Below are 22,756 nucleotides of genomic sequence, written 5' to 3'. Positions count from 1 at the left end.
TTACTTTTCTAAGTTTGATGTATAATCAAACTCTGGTGGATGCTCCACCCAGACAGGACATTATGGAGTGGAAAGGTACTATTTTCAAACAACTTCCACTTTTTGGCATTTTATTATCTGTTGACATCCAAGAAGTTAGCTGATCATTGCTAGTCAGACTATGTGCATAAGGCGATCAAGAATGCATTTCAAAAGAGTATATGAATAGATTTAAATATTTTCCATAACACATAAACCTTTAGATTTTATCTTAATGTAAATTTTATTTGATCTGAAGAAACCCGGCACCCCAGTCTTTCCTCCAGTCCTGACGTTCCCCTCATTGCCATGCAGCTATTTGTGGTATTCTCTTTGCCTGCTGCCTCCAATCTTCCAGCCGTTATCTCATCAACCCCTTGTCACTTGGAGATTCCACTTCATAATCTTTGCACTGCTGCAAGCATGACTTGCAGGCCCTCAGACTCCCTGCATGGTTTGGAAAATCTCTTTTTCTTTTGCACCAACTCTTCAGCTTTACTCCTCATGTCTGGCGTCGCTAAAGGAGAAAGACTTATCTTTATTGGCATGGATCAGGCCAATAAAACTAGAGTCATCAGAAAATTTCACTGTTGGGTCTGCCAAGGTGCAAACATTTGAAATATTTGTTGTCATTTCAAACGTTAACATTTTGTTTTCTCAGTTTTTTTTCTCTGACAGTTCTTGTTTTTCTAAAATTGTTCGGCAGACGGCTGACTGAAGTGCTCTAAAAGTAGCTTTATGAACTTTTTGTAACCTCAGATTTTGTTTGAGAGAAAAGAAAACCATCCAAACAAACTTGACTGACTAAAAAAGTTGTTCCTCTTGTTTAATCATGGATGAACTGTGATTAATCAGATTCTGTGGTTCAATTCCCCTCTGGCCACACTAAACCTTGATCACTGCCAGGAGAAACTGCTAGTAATCAATATGAAATCATGAAAGAGACTTAAATCTCAAAAACTATAACGTCATCCAGAAATTCAAGAAGCATAATGCTTTATTGCACCTCTGTAATTTGCAGAAAGAGAAGAAGCAAACGTGGTAGAAGTGGTGAACCATATTAAAGCATTCATTCAACATTTCCCATCTGGTCTGTGATGTTTCCTCTTATAGACCAGCAGAAAAGTTTAAACTGAACAAAGATGGCTGAAAGCCCGCATCACCATACAGCTATACCAGTTTTTTCTAGTAAACTTTCCACCATTTTCAGGATTCATTATAGTTTATTTTCCTTTTTTTATATATTTTTGAAGGTTTGTTTTCAGCTCTTCATGGCTGAGTGACTAATGAGTTTTTTTTTAGTTAACATAATCAGCTCCTCTGTCTATTGATGCCGTCTTGCACCAAGTAATAGTTCATTACCACTAAATTCATTGTCAAGTTGGTTGAAACTTCACAAATGTATATAAAAAAAGTTGGATTTGTGCACAAAAGCATAAAATGTGAAGCTTATTATTGCAAAAAAAAAAGTTTAACCAAAAAATTTATAATTTGTTTGCAAAATTGTTTCAACAATAGTCTTTTCATAATAATTTTTTAAATAAATGTACTTTCTTAATATGGAAAGAGGAAAAAAATCCTCATGAATCCGGAAACATTTACTACCTCAAGTTTGAAATTGTTTTGCATGTTAGTAAATGAAATGTGTATTTGATTGTCTGCAACTTGTCAAGCAGATATTCCTGCTGTTATGTGAATCATTTCCAACTTTTCCACAACCATGAGAAAAACAAAGAGCTTTAAAATACACCAAGGAGAGGAAAAGGCAGATCTAGAAGATGACATAATCACCTTTGTAAAATAATGGCCAAGAGTGATTTTTATATATATATGTTATGATTTGGAATTGGAGATACTTGCTCCATACACATCTTCACTTAGAAAATCATGTGGAAGTTGATTGATCAGCAGGAGCTTGTTAATGATCTGAAAGCAGTTGCCATAGAAAAGGTCCATTTTAAATTTGCCAAGGATAATCTACATTCAGAGAAGGCTAGAAGAAGTTAATTTGATTATATAGTAAATATTTAATCAATATTATCTCCAAATATGTTAAAATGAAACGAACACAAAAACGGTCAATTTGTTTTTAAATGAAAAAAATCAGAAAGGATCAATTATTCAACCTAAACTAACAGTTTTATTTGACAAGATTATTCAAAATTCTTACTGAATAATTCAGCAGTTGATATTTTTTAGTGTAAAGTTCAGTTTATCAGCTCATCTCTTGGTGAGACATTACAGCTTCACAGGCTTTGAGAGGTGAAAATAAATCCCACTGGAAGAGTCTTTATACTTTTATAGGTGATTCAGACAAAATCCATCCACTTAAACTCTTAAGAAAGAATAAAGTCTTACCAAACCCAACCAAACTCTGGATCTGGAGTACTGACTGATGGCTCTCCGGTCCAATAGCATGAAGAGGTTCAGCTGGGCCTCAAAACTTCTGTCAAGAAATAAACAGAACCAGCTGCTTGAAATGGTTCTGCTCTAATGCATCAATCACAAAGTTCTTGGTGTATTATTTTATGAAGGGTTCAGTAACCTCTCTCTGGATGGTTCTTCACTCCAGCCAGTCCTGAGCAGTCAGTGTTGCAGCACTCAGACAGCGCGCTGTCTCCCTCTGTGGACCGTCATCTGAATTACAGGAAAAAAAAAATCTTCCAACAAAATAAATATACACTGGTAGATTTTAGGCCGAACTGAGAAATAATACAGAAGTTAGACAGTTTAGTGACCTGAATGTGGATTTGTGGAAGAAACAGGCTTCATTATGACTGCTTGGAAAAAGACATACGTTTACTATTTATGTTCACATTATAATGACAGCAAATGTTTATCTACCTGCTCTGGAGATGTTTGGTTGAAATTAAACATTTTGAAGCTAAAGCAAAGTCTGTTAGCCTGATCCTGAGGCAGAAATCTGGAGGAAGAATCTGGTAGTAAACTATCCATCAGAGAAGCTCGTATTACAGAAACATACAGGAATGATCAACTCCTTCTCTAAAATTTCTAAATTCTTTGTCAGAAAATACTTTCTTTTTAGTACTTTAATGGAAAACAAGCAGCTACATAGTAACTTTATCCTATATATAGATCAAAGGTTTTTGGGCTTTTAATGATTTAATCTATTTCATGGAACATTAAAGACAAAACAAGTTTAGACTTCAAAAGAATATAAAAATAAATTGGGTATACATATGGGATTTAAATATCCATCCGCATTAATATATGGTTAAATTATTAAGATTACTAATTGGTTAACTCTATGTAGCTTAGAAAATCAAAAATTCAAATGCAATATGTTACATAAATGACCATCATTTCACATTCATAGAGTAGAAATAACCATCATCCCTCAGTGGGTCATATTGTTCAAGTTTAGATACTATATTGTACTGCTGCTTTGATTTATGCAAACTGACCCATGGTTGGACATAAACTTGTATCTCAGCAGTGAGAGAAGATCTGGCTTCAGTGTAGCAACACAGGGGTCAATATAAAGAGTGAGGGAAGGATGCAGCGGCGCCTCCACACTGGCCTCCAAAAACTCTGCTTCCCCCTGCTGGAAAACCGCGGAACTGCGATGAGACCTGCAGATTTCTGTCAGAACAAAAACTTTTATTTCAACCACAGATTCAGGTTGTGAAGAGGCAATAATCATAGATACCAGTGTCAGAGTGTATATACAACAAATGGGGTCTAAATTCAATAGAATAACTTTACTTGTCATAATGGAAAGGGAAACGTAGAAGGCCGAAAGCACCAATGGTGGAAGTCATTGGAACCCAGGTTGGTGCTATTGATTCTCTCTGCTTCCTGTTTTCATAGAGAAGATTACTTTTTTTCCATAAAATAATAAAATCTACATAAAGAACATAGCCATCAGCCTCACCTTTTATAACGGCATTCTACGGTATGACAATGGTTTACCCTCGACTATCACACTTCCTTTAAGGTCACAAGCACAGCAGGAAACACCAACAACTTGTTGGAGTAGACGAGCCACTCACCTTGAACCTGACAAAAAGGTATGCTAATGCATTCTTAAGTTAGGAAACTTGTTAATAAGGAAAAACATATCATTAATTGTGTTGGGTATTTACCCCGAACCCATGGAGGAAAAGGACTGAAATGAACACAGAACAAGGAAATAACTCAAGAAAAACATTTTGCTGTAATTAAAATAAAACAATAACCTCACTAAAGCTGCTATAAACTGTATTGTGTGTTTTCATGTCTGCATGAGAGATCAGACCCAGAATTAAAGGAAGAACTACTAAACAAGTGAGACATTTTTACATTTGTTTCTGCATTTTTCTGGAGGTTTTTCAGTGACACGTTTTACTGTTGATGTTCCATCTTCATTACTAATCAACTTCTGTTTGTTTAATTATCCATTAAACAAATTGATAGGTAATTCCTCAGAATTACTTTTGAGGATAGAAGCAATGTTTTGCTGTGGAGAAACTTCAAATACTCATATATTGTACTGTTGCTTTGATTTATGCAAACTGACTCATGGTTGGAGATAAACCAATTGATAGGTAATTTCTGAGAATTACAGGAGGTGGTTTTGTTGAGCCTGCTGGCTTGATTGTTGAGCTGATGTTGAGTCTCTAAAGATAACTTTCAAACAATTGACACTGGGTAGCACAAGAGTACATGTTTGATGCTTCTGCACAAATATGCAATTTGACACAAAATCTCGTTCTGTTGTACAAGACGAGGAACGGCTTTTATTTTATGCATCCAGTGTGTCGTTGGAGCGAGTCACTATGAGACGTCCAACAAACCTCTAAGCCACTGAGGTCATTGGCCAAATAAGGAAGCCTGAACTTAAAATACTTGGAAATGTAGAAAATCCTCCATAATAATTTGAACTTAACATAGTGTGTGATCTTACACATAAAATGTTGAGTAAATATTTTTAAAAATCACTTTAGGTTCATGGAATTGTGATCAAGTGATGCAAAGTGTCAAGTTTACCGTACTTGACACATAATATACAGTATATTGTCTCAAAAAAAAAAAAAAAAAACTCTGATTGAAGGAAAAGGAATAAATACTTCAAAGATGCCTCAATGAAAATGGAAGCCAATGCTAAAAAAGGAGTTAGAACTTTATTGACAGAAGAAATTAATAATCGAAGCAAGAATTATGAGAATGACATTTTTCTGTTCTCTCAAAACAAGTTATTGAACATCTGAATAGTATTTTTTGTCATTTGAACGTACAAAATACAGATTACACCAATATTTACAGGCTTTGTAATTCTGAATTACAAAGCTGGATCACCAATAATTCACTATTAAAAGGTTCCCAACAAGCCACTCATTCATGTTTTTCAGTTCAGTTTCAAGACTTCATGAAACTTCTTCAGAAGTTGATCGTCATCATCTTTGGCCAGCTGCTCTACAACGTGACGGACTCCGTTCTCCAAGGCAGAGTAGTAACGCTTCAGCTCCTTCAGCTCAGCTTCCATCCTTTTCTCCAGCTTCTCTTTATCCTGTCTGGCTTCTTTAAGCAGCTGCTCATACTCTGCCCTCACAGCTTCCACTTCCTCCTCCAGTCTTTTCTCATAGAACTCTTTGAGTTGACGCTCTTTCTGATCCAGCATGTCTACTGCCTTTTCATATGTGTCATTAGAGTAAAACGTTCCTCCATTCTTCTGCACCATCTCCTCAACCTTCTCTAGCAGACCCAGAACTTGTCGACGATCGTTAGCTCTGAGGTTATTGAAGACATGGTATCTATTTTCAACCTTCTCTAAGATGTACTTCAAATCGGGTCCAGCGTCCTTTAACATCTCGTCAAAGTCCGACTTCTCCACCGCATCACCATGCGTGAAGAGGATCATGGAGTACTTCCAGGCTTCCTCTCCAAAAGTTTCCTTCACCTTCATCACAGCATCTCTCTCCTCTCTAGAGAATGGTCCAATGCTGATCACCAGCAGAAAGGCGTGGGGACCGGGAGCCGACATGTTGATGCATTTTGAGATTTCTCTCTTCACTTTTTCCTCAGACTGAAACGTGTCAAAGAGGCCGGGAGTGTCGACAACAGAAACCATCCAGTTGAACACTTCTTCCCGTTGTTTGGAGCATTCAGCGGTCTCTAAAAACAAAAATTAAAATGTAGTTTGAGATTTACAAAAGGATAAAATGACACACACACACACACACATAATCAAAGCAGTCTTTTTTATAGCCCTGTGACTTTTGACAGTTTTGAACCAATAACATTAATTAACAATTCAGATAAACTAAAACTGCCCCTGCTCCTTTGAGAATGTAGAGTCATATACACCAAGAATGAGCTGTTTATTAAACTCTGCAAATTAAAAATAATTTTGTGAAGAAAAGATAAGATTAATCACAAGGCAAACAAAGAGCAACAAGTCATCCAAACTGAAGTAAGGTTGTTTATGTGCTGCAAGAACTGTACAGTAATGTAGATTTGTGGCCTGTTTATTGAAATAAGGCACTTGGAGAGTATTGGTCCATCTGTGTGTTTCAGAGTTTTACCTGAGGAGTGTTTGGTTGCTGCTCTGAAGGCTTCTCTTCCTAATATGGTGTTTCCGCTGGAAACTTTCCTACACCAGTCTTCCCAACAAGCACCAGCCTTAAGTCAGACACTGGAACACAGAAAAGGAGATCAAAATTGACACAAGCAAACATCCAGTCCCGTCCAGTGTGGCGTAGATTTGCTAGCAGAAGACAGCCTAAACCAGAACTTAATCTGTGTATGAACATCTGTTTATCTCATTCTGAACTCTGCGCGCTGGAGCCTCTGTCCCCCATGGAGCCAAAAGCTTTCAATAGCCAGCCATCAAACTGTTCACCCCTATGTTTAACGTCTGTCTGCTTTCTAAAAATGTCTCAATTAAAAGCAAATAGAGATTCTAGTTGTGTTTTATTAAATTAAACCAACACAGCATACCTAAAATCACTGGAGATTTCACTGGTATTACCTAAGAGCGCGACATCGTCTACTTCCAGAGACAGTGATTGCTAAGGGGATTGGTGCATCTGATTGAAAAGCCTGGTCCCAATACAATTGCAGAAATACACCACTTAGTCAGACACAACCAGTCACAGAATTTCAGTGCTGTCAATCATTCATGCTCACTTTGCTACATTACTGTTTCCCCTGCCATGAATGCTAAGGTTTGTTAGCATGGTCATGATGATGACTGATAAATAGTTTTCCTGTAACATTAAGTTGTTTTTTCCACCGTTAGGACACAGAGCAAAGAACAGGAGGCTGGTTGACACTGCGAAGACCCTCATACTGACTGATTCCGGGTTTTTGACAAGAAAGCAGCGCATTTTTGCAGACCGCAATAGTAGCATAGGGAGGAGGTTATCCATACAGATAGTCTTCATTACTGTATTAATGTTTATATTTGTTTTGGTTTGGACTTTGCTTTTAGAGAGAGAGATAGAGAGACAGGGCAAATATACAATAAGTCAATGGCCACCTCATTAGGCACGTCTCTCTAATTGCTTGTTAATGTTAAGATTTGGGTCACTAGTATACAGTCAGCAAATCTGAAGCAACAATGTAATGCATACACAATGTACATTTTTGTCAAATGTACAAAAATGTACTCAGACTGGCAGGCAAGTTCGCAAATGTTGCTTTTAATACAGGGACTGTATAGAAGTGCATTATAATAATAAGCTTAATATGTATAACTGATTTTCATGAAATGAGTTTTAGTTAGTTTGTAAGGATTCAATCAAAGATCTCACATTTTCTTTCTTTAATGTTGCTTTTGTTTTTCAAATTACCGTTTAACTTCTTTCTCTAACTTTAGCTTTGTAATCTTTGCTTAGTATTTTTTATTCAGAGCTGCTGCAAGACAAAACTTTATGATAAAAATATATAACATTACTTGTTCAAAATTTTCATTATATTAACTGAACCGAACGATCTAATGGGGATGATTATGTTTGACTGGCAGAATGGAAAAGATTTATTGATTTTTAAAAGATGTCAGCTAAAATAATTGTAGTGGGACTTTAATTTTAAAATGGTACATATTTTGAAATTACGGTGAAGTTGTTGGAAATGATTTGATATTTACATGAAGACAAACACAAACTGAGACTGAAATCTGACCTGTTGGAGGAACATCCATGCTGCCTTTTCTGCCCCGAGGTTTCTCTGGTCCTACACAGAAAGGAGGACCAGAACAAATATATGTTATTAATGAACAACAGAAAAACTCTTATACATCACATTAGAAACCAACAGTTAAACCAGTTGGAACCACTGGATAATGAAAGTGAAAGGAACAACAAATAAAAGCTGCGTGACACGTAAATAGTTCGTAGAAAAGGACAATTTATTCACAAATGGCTCTAAAACTTAACCATACGTTTACTCTACCATTAACTGTTCAATAAATGGACTTATTTATAGAACCTCGTCAAAGTGCGCCATGTTTTAGTAAATGTTTAACATCTAAAAACTCATAAAAACCTTTAATAAACTCACCAACGTCTCCGCTTTCTGCCATCCCGATGATCTGAGTAAATTTATGATCCTATAATGAAACGTGACGCATTAAATTATTAAAAAATTTCGAACGACAGACCGAAGTCGAACCGAAATGTCCGAATCTTACAAAACTTCGCTGAGTGTCGTAAAACAGTTTACATCCGGCTACCTTCAAAATAAAATATTTCTTCTAGTATTTAAAGAAAAGTTTAGACTGATTTCATCTCCATGATGACAAGATTCATGTCTAAATTTCTTCCTTAACTTAGTGTACTAAGTTAAGTTAAGTTAATCACAGTCAGTGATTATGTAATCACTAACTGTGGTTACATAATTAGTAGCAGCTGCTGAGCAAACTTCTTCTTCCCCTACTTTTTTTTATTTTTATAAACTATTTTTATTATTGAAACTGAAATGTGGCTATAATCTGGAGTTATATAATTAGATGATTAAGGTCAAATAAATATTTAGCCCAACAAATCTTTTTATGATTATATAAAATAATTATCACTTTAGAACTCTGCTGTGCTTTTACTTTGAAATCGTGTTTCTGGACGAGTACTGCATCCGCCAAGTGCAAACCCAATAGTGACGCAGCAGCGCAAAACCGAAAGTAAATGAAAGAAACAGAACTTAATGTTTCGTCTCGTTTCTTCCAGTGAAAGTTAGCTTTCCCCGAAAAGGTGAGTCCAGTTGTCAGAGGAGCGAGTTTGATCAAAATAAAATAAATATCTATTTTCTGACACTAACTTTGTACTTGTTTGTTTAAACAGGAAACCGAGGAGCAAACAGGACTCAGGATGGTGGATGTTGGTTCCTCCTCTGGCTGCTTGAATTCATCGTGAGGCCTCAGTGTTGCGTGGTGCGGAGCAGTAAGTAATGAACCGAAAGCTTTCCATGTTTTAATCGGAGCATTGGCTGATAGTTTTGTCCATTGGTCAAAGAGTTGGTAAATTTTCCACACTTAAAAGGTAAATTTGTAGAAGCAACGGAGGGCGGTAGGCCAAACGTGTCAAACTGGTTAGGACTCTAATAGGATCCTGAAGGAAGGGATTCATACCTTTCATTCAGGTGTTTTGGACTTGGGGAAACAATAAAGCGTTGTAGGACACCAATCCCCCAGGACTGAAGTTTGAGACCCTATCCCTTGCATATTGTGGGAGTTGCCAAAGTAGAAGTTGCAAGACTCAAGGTCTTGAAATGATTTTGATGTGACCTCTGTAGTGTATGTAGGGTCAAATTGAACAAAATTTAAATAAATATATCATACATGTTCTCCCTGTGCATGTTGGGTTCTCTCCAGGTACTGCGGCTTCATCCCACAGTCCAAAATTATGACTGTCAGGTTATTTGGTCTCTCCAAATTCTCCATAGGTGTGAGTGTGTGTGATTGTTTATTCTGTCTGTCTCTGTGTTCCCCTGCGACAGACTGGTGACCTGTCCAGGATGATCCTGCCTCTTGCCTGAAATGTTTGCTCCTGACCCCACTAGGGACAATAGTGTTAGGAAATGGATGGATGGATGTCATTAAATAAATGTCTCACTTCATAATGTACATTAATATGCCATTTAATTGTTTTTATAAAAGAAATTCATTTTAAAATATTCGTAATTATTTGACTATATATCTTTAAATAAATAGGAGAATTATATGTATTTTCATTAGGTCACCAGGTTGCCAGTCTGGGTTGCCAGCCTCTGGCACGGTTATTTTGTGAGAGTCACAGGCTGAAATGTTTGGGATCCCCTGGCGTAGGGCACCTTTTGCTGAGTTGTCACTGCTGCTGCAGCTCAGATAAATAAATCACATAGAACATAATGAATAAAACCAACAATGTGCAACTCTTAACTAGCATCTTTTTCTCAACCTCTGTCTCAGTGGCAGTTCTTGAAACCTTTACATCGGGGACAAGGGAGAGGCAAGAGGCAGGCAAAAGGCCGGGTGGCAATGTTAGACTGAGAAGTATGTGCAAAATCACCTTTATGTAAATAAGTCATCAAAATACCTGAAGCTCAGTTTGGTGACTTCCTAAAATATTTTTTTAAGTGGTGTTTGGGGATCTTCATCTTGTTGAAACCACCAGTTATATTCAGGTGTTAATGATCTGTTATTATAACATAAAGTTGAAAAGTTGAAGACACTCCTTCTTTGTCTTTTCATTTGGCTTGTGCACCACACCAGCATCATTAGCAGCACAACATGCCCTCAGTATGAAGCTACCACCACCAAACCAGCAGTGCTTAGTTAGTGTCCTTAGATTTGACAGCCTCATCTTGTCTTCTCCAAACATGTCTGTCAAATTTGAAGGTGCGAATTTTGAAGTGATAACTGGTTTCTTGGCCAGCACCCTTTCAGCCCAAGTTGGTGATGTATGGGTTTCACTGTGGGTTGTGGAATTCTAGCATCTTCCACTTTATGACAATGGAGCCTCAGTGATTGTTCCTGAACATATTAACAGATTTTATTTCTTCTGTCTATGACAATTTGGGTTTCAGTGGTTGAAACTTGGGCACTGTGTTTTATTCACTAATTTACACAGTCCTCCGTCCTGAACAATGTGTGTCAACACTGGACAGTTGGTTCCATACAGTTATACACTATCACTACTATGTAGTGACAGTGGAAAAGGAAAATATCCCTTTTAACAAGAAAAAGCCTCAAGTCGAACTCAGGATCAACCGTCATTGCTTTGACTTACTGGGGCTTTCAGAAACATATAGCAAATACATAAAACATAGAAGCATTGATCAATGCTATGGTAGAGAAAATATAAGGATAGTGAAATATCGTTAAACACTAAAGACTGACATTTTTATTGTGAATAGAGAAAGTACACAGTTCTTGGCAGCAACTTCTCGACTCATGGACTAAATCAGAAAGATGTTGCATCTTAACAGACATGCAGAACTAGATGTAGAGAAATCATAAACTTATTGTTAGCTATAGGTGCATAAATGGTGAGTAGTATGAGAAATTAGTAGAGTGAGAAAAAGTGGCCAGTATTTTCTCCAGCATCTTCATTGACAGATTAACATAGCAGCTAATCTGTCAGTGAGGACGCGGTGAGTAGGTTTATAAAGGGATCTATATCTTGAACTTGATACTTAATAAAGCAAAGTGTTTAAAGATACTAATTTGCCTAAAAACTGATACAAATTGAAGCTCTTTTAGTCTCCTGAGTAGTGACAAATTTGAGTCGCAGCATGGGCTGCTACTCACTAAGAGTGCAAGTATGAGCCCTAAACAAAACTAAACCATTCAAATATGCATACATTTTTGCAGGTCAATAAAATAAATAGCTATCCTGCCATTTCATTCAATAATGCCTGATTGTTGGGTCCCTGTTTCTTCCTACTCATAAAAGGTGACACATGTGTCTCTCTGTATTTGGGTTAAGATTGAAGTTTACAGTGTCTGCTAGAAATATTTCATAATTATACTACATGGGTGAAGTGTAACTAAGCTTCCCTGACATATTCTCATCAATTCCAGCAAAGTGAGTGGAGCCAAGAGAAACTGAGGGGCACACTGACCTGAGTGTGGGTACGAGAGAAGGGGAAAAGCAGGGTTATTGCAGTCAGTGCTGACTTATACACTTTCCCTATATTTAGTAACTTTCCTGATACCTCTAGTCCAGGGGTGCTCAAAACGTTGACCGCGTTCTACTGGTTGATCGCAGGAAAGTTTTGACTTGATTTCGGCAGCAGGTGACAAACTGAAGGCTGCCAGGACGCTGAGACCAGCACTTCCTCTTCTGACAGGCTTATCAAAAATATTCACCAAGATCCAAAACGTTTGTAGCAATTCAGTGCGTTTTGGTTCCATTAACAAAAAAAAAGAGGCGACTCAAATACAGACTGACTAGCACAGCAGGAGTTTAAATTAGCTACTCAACCACCGCTGTGTTTATGAAAGGCTTATTATAATCGAGATATAAATTTCGGATCTACCAGAACTGACTGACACCTGCTGGCCTCAGGTTTACAACCAGTTTCTGACTGAGAAACCAGTAACCTGCTCCCAGTCTCAGAACCTCACTGAGGAAGAAACCGCATTCGCTTTTCTCACTTTATCATTTCTGATATAACTGATCTATATTTGTATAGAAAATGAGTCAATAGGGTTTAGTTTACAATTATGTCTTCGTGTCATGAGGTAGATCTCAGCCAGCTGGTGAGAGAAAAAGAAGATCTTGGTCTCAAAAAGTTTGAGCTCCTCTGCTCTAAAATGCACTGAACTTATTTAGCGCTTTTCCAGTCATTTCAACCACTCAAAGAGCTTCACACTAGAGTCACATTCACCCATTCGCACTCAAACACACACACATTTACGCAGACCGGTAGACAATGTAAGGTTAAGTGCCTTGCCACAGGCACACCGACATGTGGAAGGAGGAAACTGGAATCGAACCTACAACCTTCCGATTGCAAGACGACTACTCTGTCATACAGCCACAGTCGCCTCTGTGTGGCAAATTTTTCAGTCAAATCTAGAAAGTTTTGTGACTTTCTAGTCACAAAAACTAACAAGGGATAAATCAAGCAACTTTTTCTGTGTTGGCAGTAGAGACTTATGGTGACAAACCTCTGCAGTGCAGCTGCAGGTTCTTAATCTGCATTACAAGTCAAGCATTTATAATGCAGACTAATGCTATCGATCAATACTCTCCACAGCAATGCTCACTATTCCAACTCATGAGTTGACACTGGGTGGGTGGGGCAGTGTGTGAGTGAGATGCTTTTATATCTGAACACAGAGCTGTGTGATGAAAAGCTGGACTGTTTAAACTGCCTAAGCACCGTTTGACTGAAGACGGCCAACAGTGAAAGAGTTTAGGCAAAAATAATGGAATTAAACAAATAAACATCAAATTTGAGCAGAAACATAAAGATAGAATTGTAAACAAACAATTGAGCTACTTTTACTTGATAGATTTATAAAGTTATACAATAATTATAGTCTTATAGTACAAGTTTTTCTTCCAAAGAATCTAAGATCAACATTTGCATCATCTCTTTTAAGCCAATAAGAAGCAAGAGAGATGGAGTGGTCTCAAATGCCAGAAAGGGAATAAGTGACTTAATTTAATTTTAAATAGTCACATTAGAAATTAAAATATTCTTACTAAATATTGTGCACATCTTCAGTAACTCAACTCAGACCTTAGACTCACTTTTTAGTAGCTGAAAGAATGAAAACCAGAAAATGGAAAAAGATTTTAAATGTATGTTGGGTGACGATATGTTGTTTCTCATTTTGATGTTTTATGCAGTTGCCTCAAGTCGAACTCAGGATCAACAGTCATAGCTGTGACTTACTGGGGCTTTCAGAACACAAAGCAAATACATAAACATAGAAGCATTGATCAATGCCATGGTAGAGAAAATATAAGGATAGTGAAATATCGTTAAACATAACAGGTGTTCATTACGTATGAACTGTGTTGTATAATTAAGTGTATCTTCAATCTCAGTTCTGAAAATGTAGTAATTCTTTCTGTTGCATTTCACAGGTTTTCTAATGCTCCATCATGGATGATCATCTCTCCATCGTCCTTTTGGGAAAAGCTGGAGTCGGCAAAAGTGTTTCAGCAAACACCATTTTAGGACGAGCTGCGTTTGAGTCCAGAGCATCATTTGGAAGCGTCACCAAACACATCTCAATGGAAACAGGAACGGTGTTTGGGAAACATGTTACAGTCATTGACACCCAGATATATTAGGATCAGAGGAGCAAATTAAAACCTTCTGTCAGTATTTCCTCCAGGACTCCATCCCTGCTCTTTTCCTACTGGTTTTTAAAATTGATCGGTTCACTGACGAAGACCAGCAGACTGTAGAGGCAACTACCAGAGTTCTTGGGCCTCAGAGGATGAAAAACTGTTTCCTGCTCTTCACAGGTGGAGATGGTTTAAGGACATCATTGTCAAGTTACATTTCAGACTGTAAATTAAGTTTACTTCCAGAGGTAGTCAGAAGATTTTCATCAAGAACTCATCTTTTCAACAATAAGATGAGGGACGGAAACAGGTCAGGGAGCTACTGTTGAAGTCTGGACATTGTAACAGGTAAGATCTGATTACTGTCGTATCTTTAACTGTTCTAACACATTACATCCCAAAAAACCCAAAAACGTAAGATGGTTAGACTTACTGAAGACAAATAAATTAAGGTACTAAAGGTCGCAAATTAAATTTATAATTTCATTTGAAAACCCTAATCTGACTCTTTGACAGGATTCAATTTGATGATAATATTGAACCCATGAAGAGCTTTTTTTAGTCATATTGGCTCTACTACCAAATTTAATACTTGAAAGCAAATAATTTAATTCCATAAGCTTTCTCTTTGTAGTTCAGCAATATGTATTAATATTGATAACCCCATGAATACTCATTTAATTTACAGTTAATTGAATTAGATATAATTCTGATCATTTTAAACTATCTTGTTACCTGGACCAATTGACTTTTGAAAAATTACTGATTATGAACCTGATCAAATCAAAATAAATGTCAGACCTTCTGCTTTTGGAGCACATTGGTGAAAGTAACATGATATTTACATGAAATGACGTGCATCGAGTGGTGCAATGGTCTAAAATATTAATTGCTTTTGAATACATTAATTTCGTATTTTTGCTTTATATTATCTAATATGTATTTTTTTGGTAAAACTATGAACGAAAGCATTTTTACAGTTTTTTTCATTGTTATTTAAAAACATTATTTTTGATTTTAGCTTACAAAAAAGTCACAACCTGTTTTTATTCCACAGAAACCAATCTGGAGACACTTTTGGACGATCTGGGATTGGACCAGTTCTACTGGGAGAAACTGTCACTCAGCAACATACTGGAGATCAATGAGGAAACCATCAATGTTGAACCTCCAAAGTGTAAATCTGATCTTTCATGGTATTTTCTCAAGAAACTGATGATGGTGAATATACAGTTAGACTAAAATGCTCCTCAGCCTCTGAGTCCAACTCTGATGATTCATTGAATGATGATTTTGATTTTGATGATCTTCTTACCAGTCCAAATGAGGATGACTCTCTAAATCCTCTTGATTTAATCACTGCTCTCTTCCTGTGTTCTGATGGGTTTGTTCATCAAGAACTGGCTCTAAAAATGTCCATGTGTCAGTTCTCTGTTCCTCTGCTGCTTCCTAACTGTGATACACAGCAGTGCACCCTCATGCTGTGGGCCATGAGAGACATTGTTAAGAAGTACAGACCTTCAAATCTTGCAGAATCAAAGGCTTCATGGAAGAAGAATAGTTCTTTCTGAACTTCCAATGATCTCATTTGTGACTGGGTGAGTGCTCTCTGTCCAAATCAGAGATCCTAAACAAACTTCTGAGTAATTCTCAGCAATACCATGACACCTTTGTTCACCACAACATGGAGTGGAGGACATTGAGAGAAGAATATCCAATGGACTGACTGAACTGACCTGGTACCTTCCCTGTGGAAACAAAAACATGGACATCTTCAGTGAACCAGTTGCTATAGCTAACCTTCGTGGAGACATTGCTTCATTTGAAACACAATTCTTCTTTTTGTGTCAGACATCTGCTGCAGTTTTTGTTTTCTTTGACCAGCTGGACTCTGACTGCAAACTGCTGATGAACAAAATCACAAAGCTCAGATCATTTTGGTGGGAAATACACACAAAAACTTCAGAGCTGATTCTGTTAAAAAAATGGCAACAGTCTGGCCTTGAAGAAAAATAATATTATAATAAAGACAAAACAGACAAATGATGCAGATTTTGTTAAACTATTGAGGAAAAGAGTCAGTGATTAATTAAAACCAGAGAAGAAGATGTCTGTAGAGCAGATGGCTGATGTTGCACATGAACTGGGAATTTTAGTTGATGAAGATTCTCCAGAGTGTCAGGATGGAAAGAAGAAAGCATGAATCACTGCAGAGATTAAAGACATAATGACATACAAAGAAGATCAACTTCTGTTACAGGGTCAAATATGGAAGGAATTGACTTGTTTGGAAAAGGAAGAATTTCGTTTTCGAAAAGTTGGTTCAGAAAACATTGAAAATTACAATGTAAACTTCAGCATGAGAAAAAACTGAGGAAAAAGCAAAATGATTCTGCAAAGTCCAAAGCAATGAGATCTTCATTAGTGCAATATCCAGCCAAAGAGAGAGATGTTACTTTCTGAAATGGATGAGAATGAACCTTGATAACTTGTCTCGAATCAAACTTTCTGGCCTCAGGGAGCTTTACAAAGAAAAATCCAAAGATTCTGAGAACAAAGAAGAGATAAAAAAATTGACCAACAACTTTCCAGCAGCTCACTGGGAGTTGAGCACTTCTTTCGTGAAATGGGTCAGATCTATGAAGCTTCTCTTTACCTTCCAGAAACAGATCCATCACGTCAACAACTGCAACATCTGCCCAAACTCTGTGCTCAGTTGTTGCTGGATGGATTTCCTATTGAGCTTGTAGATGGAGATGCTTCCAACATTCCTCTCAGATGGGTGAGTGATGTTCTCTCTCAGCTCAATGACTTGGTGTCTCCAAACAACAAGATACGGGTCGTCACAGTTCTTGGAGTTCAGAGCACAGGGAAGTCCACTCTCCTTAACACCATGTTTGGAGTCCAGTTTGCAGTCAGCAGTGGTCGATGCACTAGAGGTGCCTTCATGCTGCTCATCAAAGTCAATGAAGACTTCAAGAAAGTTCTCAACTGTGACTTCATGATGATCATCGACACTGAAGGCTTAAAGTCACCAGAGCTAGCACAGCTGGACAACAGCTATGAGCACGACAATGAGCTGGCAACACTTGTTGTTGGGCTGAGTGACATCACCATTATCAATATTGCCATGGAGAATTCAACAGAGATGAAAGACATCCTGCAGATAGTGGTGCATGCTTTCCTCAGGATGAAGGAGGTCGGCAAAAAGCCTCAATGTCAGTTTGTTCACCAGAACGTTTCTGATGTTTCAGCCCATGAGAAGAACCTGAGAGACAGGAAGCTGCTGTTAGAACAGCTGGATGAGATGACCCAGGCAGCAGCTAGAATGGAGAAGAAAAATGAATACAAGAGCTTCACTGATGTGATGGAGTATAATCCAGACACTGGGAACTGCTACATTCCTGGACTCTGGAATGGAAACCCACCAATGGCTCCAGTCAATGCAGGATACAGTGAGACTGTCTATGAACTCAAGAAAAACATCATCCAACAGGGAAAGTGTGGCTCAACTTCTAATGACATCTTGGAGTTCAGAGAGTGGATAACCAGCCTGTGGAACGCAGTAAAACATGAAAACTTCATCTTCAGCTTCAGAAACAGCCTGGAGGCTGATGCTTATATGAGGCTCTGCACAGAGAACAACCAATGGGAGTGGGAGTTCAAAAAGGAAATGTACAAATGGGTTACCAATGCAGAGACAAGAATTTCCAATTTTGGTTCATTTACTGCAACATATGCAATATCTGACATGAATGGATTCATCACTAATTTGAAAAGTGAAGCAATCACAGAGCTGATCAAGTGGGAGACAAAGATCCTTGAAAACCTGAAGAAATACTTTGAGCAGCCAGAAGGTCATGTTAATCTGTTTGAAGGATACAGAGAGGATTTCTCCAACAGCATCAAGAGTCTTAGACGAGAAACTGAAAGATCAGTGTTCAATCAGATCACAGCAGCTGCTGATATTAAGAAGGGATTGAAAGAACTTGACAATATCAAGGCCACTTATAGAGAAAGAATTGAGAAAGCAGTTTGTGATTTAATTGATGAATGCCGTAAGAAAAAGTTCAAATGACTGACAGAGAGCTTGATGAAAGTTTTAATAAGATGTGGACTAAAACACTGAACAGTTTGTCTTTCTCTAAACAACAGACTATAAATGTCTTCACCAAAGTGTCCCATCAGTTAAGAACAAATCTTTCACACAAAGGAAGCTATGCATGTGAACTGCTGAGTGAAAAAAATCTAAAAGAATGTGGACTGGAGCCTTTTACATACAAACCTAAAGGAGTGAAGGAAAAAGCCAAAACTTTTTTAAAAGGACTTTTGACCTTGACGGATCTAATAAAGGAAAGACAAAAAATTGCTGACAGCATCATCTCTGTTTGCAATGAGTGTATTACTGATAAAATCAAAAGAAAAACTAACTATCATGATACTTACATCCAGGAGATTCTTCACTTCATTGACGAGAGGCTGAACAAAGCTGATGTTTACACAGACATTGAGTTTGAAGTGTGTCTGAAACAACACATCTGTGGATCTGCAGCCAGAAAGTTTCAGAAAATGCATGAAGATTTTATACAAGAAATGATCCTTATAAATGTCTGCAGAAAAACAAAGAAAAGTTCTGCACAGATTTCAAAGATGTGTTTCAAGAAAGAGACCAATGCCAGAAAAAGCTGAAGAATTCACTAATCAGTGTCTGAAACCTGCTGTTGAAAACTTCATCTATTCTTCTCTTGGTCCTGATATTGTTGATAAAATGATGACAAGAAAAGAGTTCAGCACACGAATGTCTTTCCAGTATTCAATTTTACTGGATCTGATTTCTAAAAGTGACTTTGAAAGCCTTCAGGAATACATTCGCTCATATGAAGATTATGTAAAATCATGGACATCTAAAAGAATTAGAGAGTATTGCTCCTCTGGGGAGACAATTTGTGAATTTGAGAACAAACGTCTTAAGTCCTGCATCTACCACATAAATGCTGCCATTAAAAAGGCAAAAACAGAAAACACTGACAGTCTGAAGACATTTGTTGTCAAGATCTGCACAGAACTTGGTGATAAACTGGTAATTTCCCAGGATGTTCTTGATGCCTTCATGGTTCTGAACAAATCTGACCAGGAACAGTTTGCTCACTGGCTCAACAAGTGTGTGGAGGAAATGACAAAAGCTCTTAGAGGAGAGTTTGAAAAGAAAACGTTTGAAACAAAACTCTCACTTCTCCATATAAAACCAGAGAATTACCTTTTTAACAGAGTGATTGGTTGTGGCAAACGGTGTCCATTCTGCAAAATACCCTGTGATGCTGGTGGAGAAAAACACACTGAACACTTTGCTTCTTTGCATCGACCAGAGGGTTTAGGTGGGTACAGGGATAAAGAGTCTAGAAAACTCTCGACTGATATCTGCTCTTCTCTTGTTATGAGTAACTTAACTTTTTACTGCAGTGACACAAAGAATGAAAATCATTCTTACAAAGAATATCGGCAGATTTACCCAGACTGGAAATTTTGTCCAGATGTGAGCCTTGAGGTGTCAGATTATTGGAAATATGTGATGAACAAATACAACAAGGAATTTGCTCAAGTACATTATTCAGAGCCTGCTGACATTCCTGATGGTTGGAAGAAAATCACAAAAGATCAGGCAGTAAAAAGCCTGAAGAAATCATTCAACATGAGGTGAAACCATAATTCATGTTTAGTTTTAAGAACACAATTGTTTCTTGCATGTAGATTTTATTGTCCTTTTTTTTGAAAGGCCAAATTCACACGTTGGACTCACCTCTTTAACAAAAGCCAATATAAACAGCTTCACCTTAATTTATTGCAGCTCCTTATTTTCTTCATTAATAATTTATTATTTTAGCATTTTGTCATTCCTATTATTTTATAATTTTTTATTTGCAGCATATCTTGTCTGAAAATATTTACATTTTTGTAAACCACCTTAGATGGATAATTGTAGAGTTTCAGTACAAATTTATTGTTCATTGTTAACGACTCAATGGGATCAATTCTCCATTATCATGACATCATTCAGTGGATCATTGCTGCAAAGTCAATCACTGGATCAATTTACTGAGTTTCCTTAGATAGAAAAAGATTCACTAAATTAAATACCAATCTGAACGCAGCTGATTGGGTCAAATTAGAATTTATTGAATTTTAAATCTGATGTGGTTGAACTGATTATGTATTTCTGTATATTAAATGGATTTGATTGAGATTACATTTGCTATGAATTAGTGCTAGAACAATAAACTTAACTGAATTAAGATTGATGTCAAATTATTTTTGTTTTGATTATCTTTTCTGTGTCGGTGCAGGAATGTTATTAAATAAATGTTCTTATATACAATATGTTTAATTTGTTTGATTGGCATGTTCAGTGTCATTTTCAGACATAGTGTTTTTGTTTGCATTAAAATGTCATTTATTCTTTTCCTTTGTTTCATTTAGTCACATTCATAAGGATTTAGGGTTTACAAACATCTAGTTCTGGGTTTTATTTTGAGTTTTTCTCAGACTTCATTCAAAAGTATTTAGGTTTTCATCCTCATGATTTTTCATCAAATGTAACAGAAAAATTCTGTTCAACTCAATTCAAAGTTTTTACATGACTTGTTTTTTGTCAGATCTTTAGTTCTGTGTTGACTTGATGTGTTGTTGTGCTAATTATATTAAATGTTTTATTTCCAACTAAATGTCATAGCAGCTGATTCTCTTTTCTTCTGTTAACAAATAAAAAGTTGCTCATTTTTAGTTAAAATAAATTATATTCTACAAATAAAGAAATAGGACATCTTGTTTATGACATGCTTAATAAAATAGATTGTTGTGGATCTACAGACCTCTTTGTTAAAATGTTATCAGAATTTAATAAAAATAACTTCTTGATAATATTTGTTGTCTATTTAAAAATGATCTTGTATTAAAATCAGCTGCCAAATAACAGTTTCATCAGTCTGATATTATCTTGCTACTTTAGTTAAAACAATGTGTCTGTTGTACATTAAAGACCAATAATAAGCTGCACACTAACAGCCCAACCTGATCTCTGGCTGTGTTGGATCAAAAACAACTCTTGAATCATGAATCCTTAAGCAAGAGTTTCATCCCCTCCTCAAGACAATTAAGGATAAATTCTGGCACTGGGTGCAACACAAAATCAGTAAACAGTTGATGTCAGCAGAAAAAGATGTATTTTATTTTACAGTTCAGGTACAATCTCAATCACAGAAGACAGAAAACATGAGAAGCTTTAAGCTTCAGGGTCTCCAAGGCCAAAACAATCAACTAAACATCACCTTTTAACTTTAAAATTAAACACTTTCTATAGGAGAACTGAAAAAGGTTCAACACCTGAACTCTCTGGCTGATCACAAAACAGGAGAAAACAGAAAAAATTGGCAGCTTCTACTGTGAATAGAAACACATTACTTTAGTTATGAGCCTTAATTCTTTCCAATGAAGCTGCAGCAATATCAGCAGACAAACCAGATCACTTCAGATCAAGGACCAGGGAAAAAGGAACCTGACAGCTGGAATGAAGCTCTTCACTGATTGGCTGATGAGCTTCAGTGCATTTCACCTGTGACAGCCAGGTAGAACTGAAACAGAGAGAGAGTGAGAGTGCTCTCATAAAGATAGAGAGACCCTAAAGGTCAGAGACCATGATCCTGAAGCTTCAATTCAACAGACCAGCAGTAGAGGAAATTAATTTGAATGTAAACTATTTAATCAGGCGGCAGAGGAAGGAAAGAAATGACTCAGAGGAAAATATGGACCTTAACACTTAGATACAGTAACTTCTGAAGTGATAGAAATATCATTACCTTTGATAAGCTCTTCTATATATTTCAATGTTTATCAGTTTGGTTAATCTCAAGTCTTTAATATTTCTTTCTCTTGTATTTCTATAAAGTATTTTACTACAGTAAACCATCCATCCATTTTCTAACAGCCTGGTACCTGGTGGTGTCAGGATGGATGCTGGTGCTGATCTCCTGCTGAAATTATGGTTTTTATAGTTCTGCTTGTGTTAATAAAGAACACAGATCAATTAACCAATCACATGTACTCATGAAGTTATTACGCAATAGCCAGCCCCGCCCTAATCCTCACAACTCTTCTGGGCTGACTACTGACCAGCTCTCCGTCTAACGGGTCCAGAAAGTTCCTGAAACCTGAATATTACCCTGCAGAAGGTCTGAGAGGAACAATCTGTCCAAGCTGGTGTCGAGAGAGACTCGTCTATCTCTAACTACCTACTATCCAGAAGTTATGACTCTTTTCAGTTAAGAAGCAATCAGTTGAGTAGCCCTCACAACCCCATAACTGCAATAACCACTTCTGTTAACGGTCGCCCTCTCTCTAACAATAACCAGCACTTGTTAATGACTAGCATAGTTTTAGTGACTTTGTAAGTCCCAGGGTCATTATTTAATTTGTCAACTAAAGGAAAGTCCGAAGCCACCACTTTTCCAGAACCATGTACA

The 22,756-nt window shown here is 37.0% G+C and overlaps 4 pseudogenes; 3 read left to right on the top strand and 1 right to left on the bottom strand.

The window, feature by feature from the left end:
- Positions 1-5,122: 5,122 nt before the first annotated feature.
- LOC129373190 (GTPase IMAP family member 7-like) lies at positions 5,123-8,542 on the bottom strand (annotated as a pseudogene).
- A 4,364-nt stretch (positions 8,543-12,906) lies between these two features.
- On the top strand, positions 12,907-16,259 carry LOC129373189 (up-regulator of cell proliferation-like; annotated as a pseudogene).
- A 91-nt stretch (positions 16,260-16,350) lies between these two features.
- LOC129373188 (interferon-induced very large GTPase 1-like) lies at positions 16,351-18,321 on the top strand (annotated as a pseudogene).
- A 141-nt stretch (positions 18,322-18,462) lies between these two features.
- LOC129373187 (uncharacterized) lies at positions 18,463-19,787 on the top strand (annotated as a pseudogene).
- The last annotated feature ends 2,969 nt before the right edge of the window (positions 19,788-22,756 follow it).

Source organism: Poeciliopsis prolifica, unplaced genomic scaffold, assembly GCF_027474105.1.
Source record: "Poeciliopsis prolifica strain line A6 unplaced genomic scaffold, Auburn_PproV2 SCAFFOLD032, whole genome shotgun sequence".
NCBI classification, from domain to species: domain Eukaryota; kingdom Metazoa; phylum Chordata; class Actinopteri; order Cyprinodontiformes; family Poeciliidae; genus Poeciliopsis; species Poeciliopsis prolifica.
This window is presented reverse-complemented; position numbering and strand designations above follow the sequence as displayed.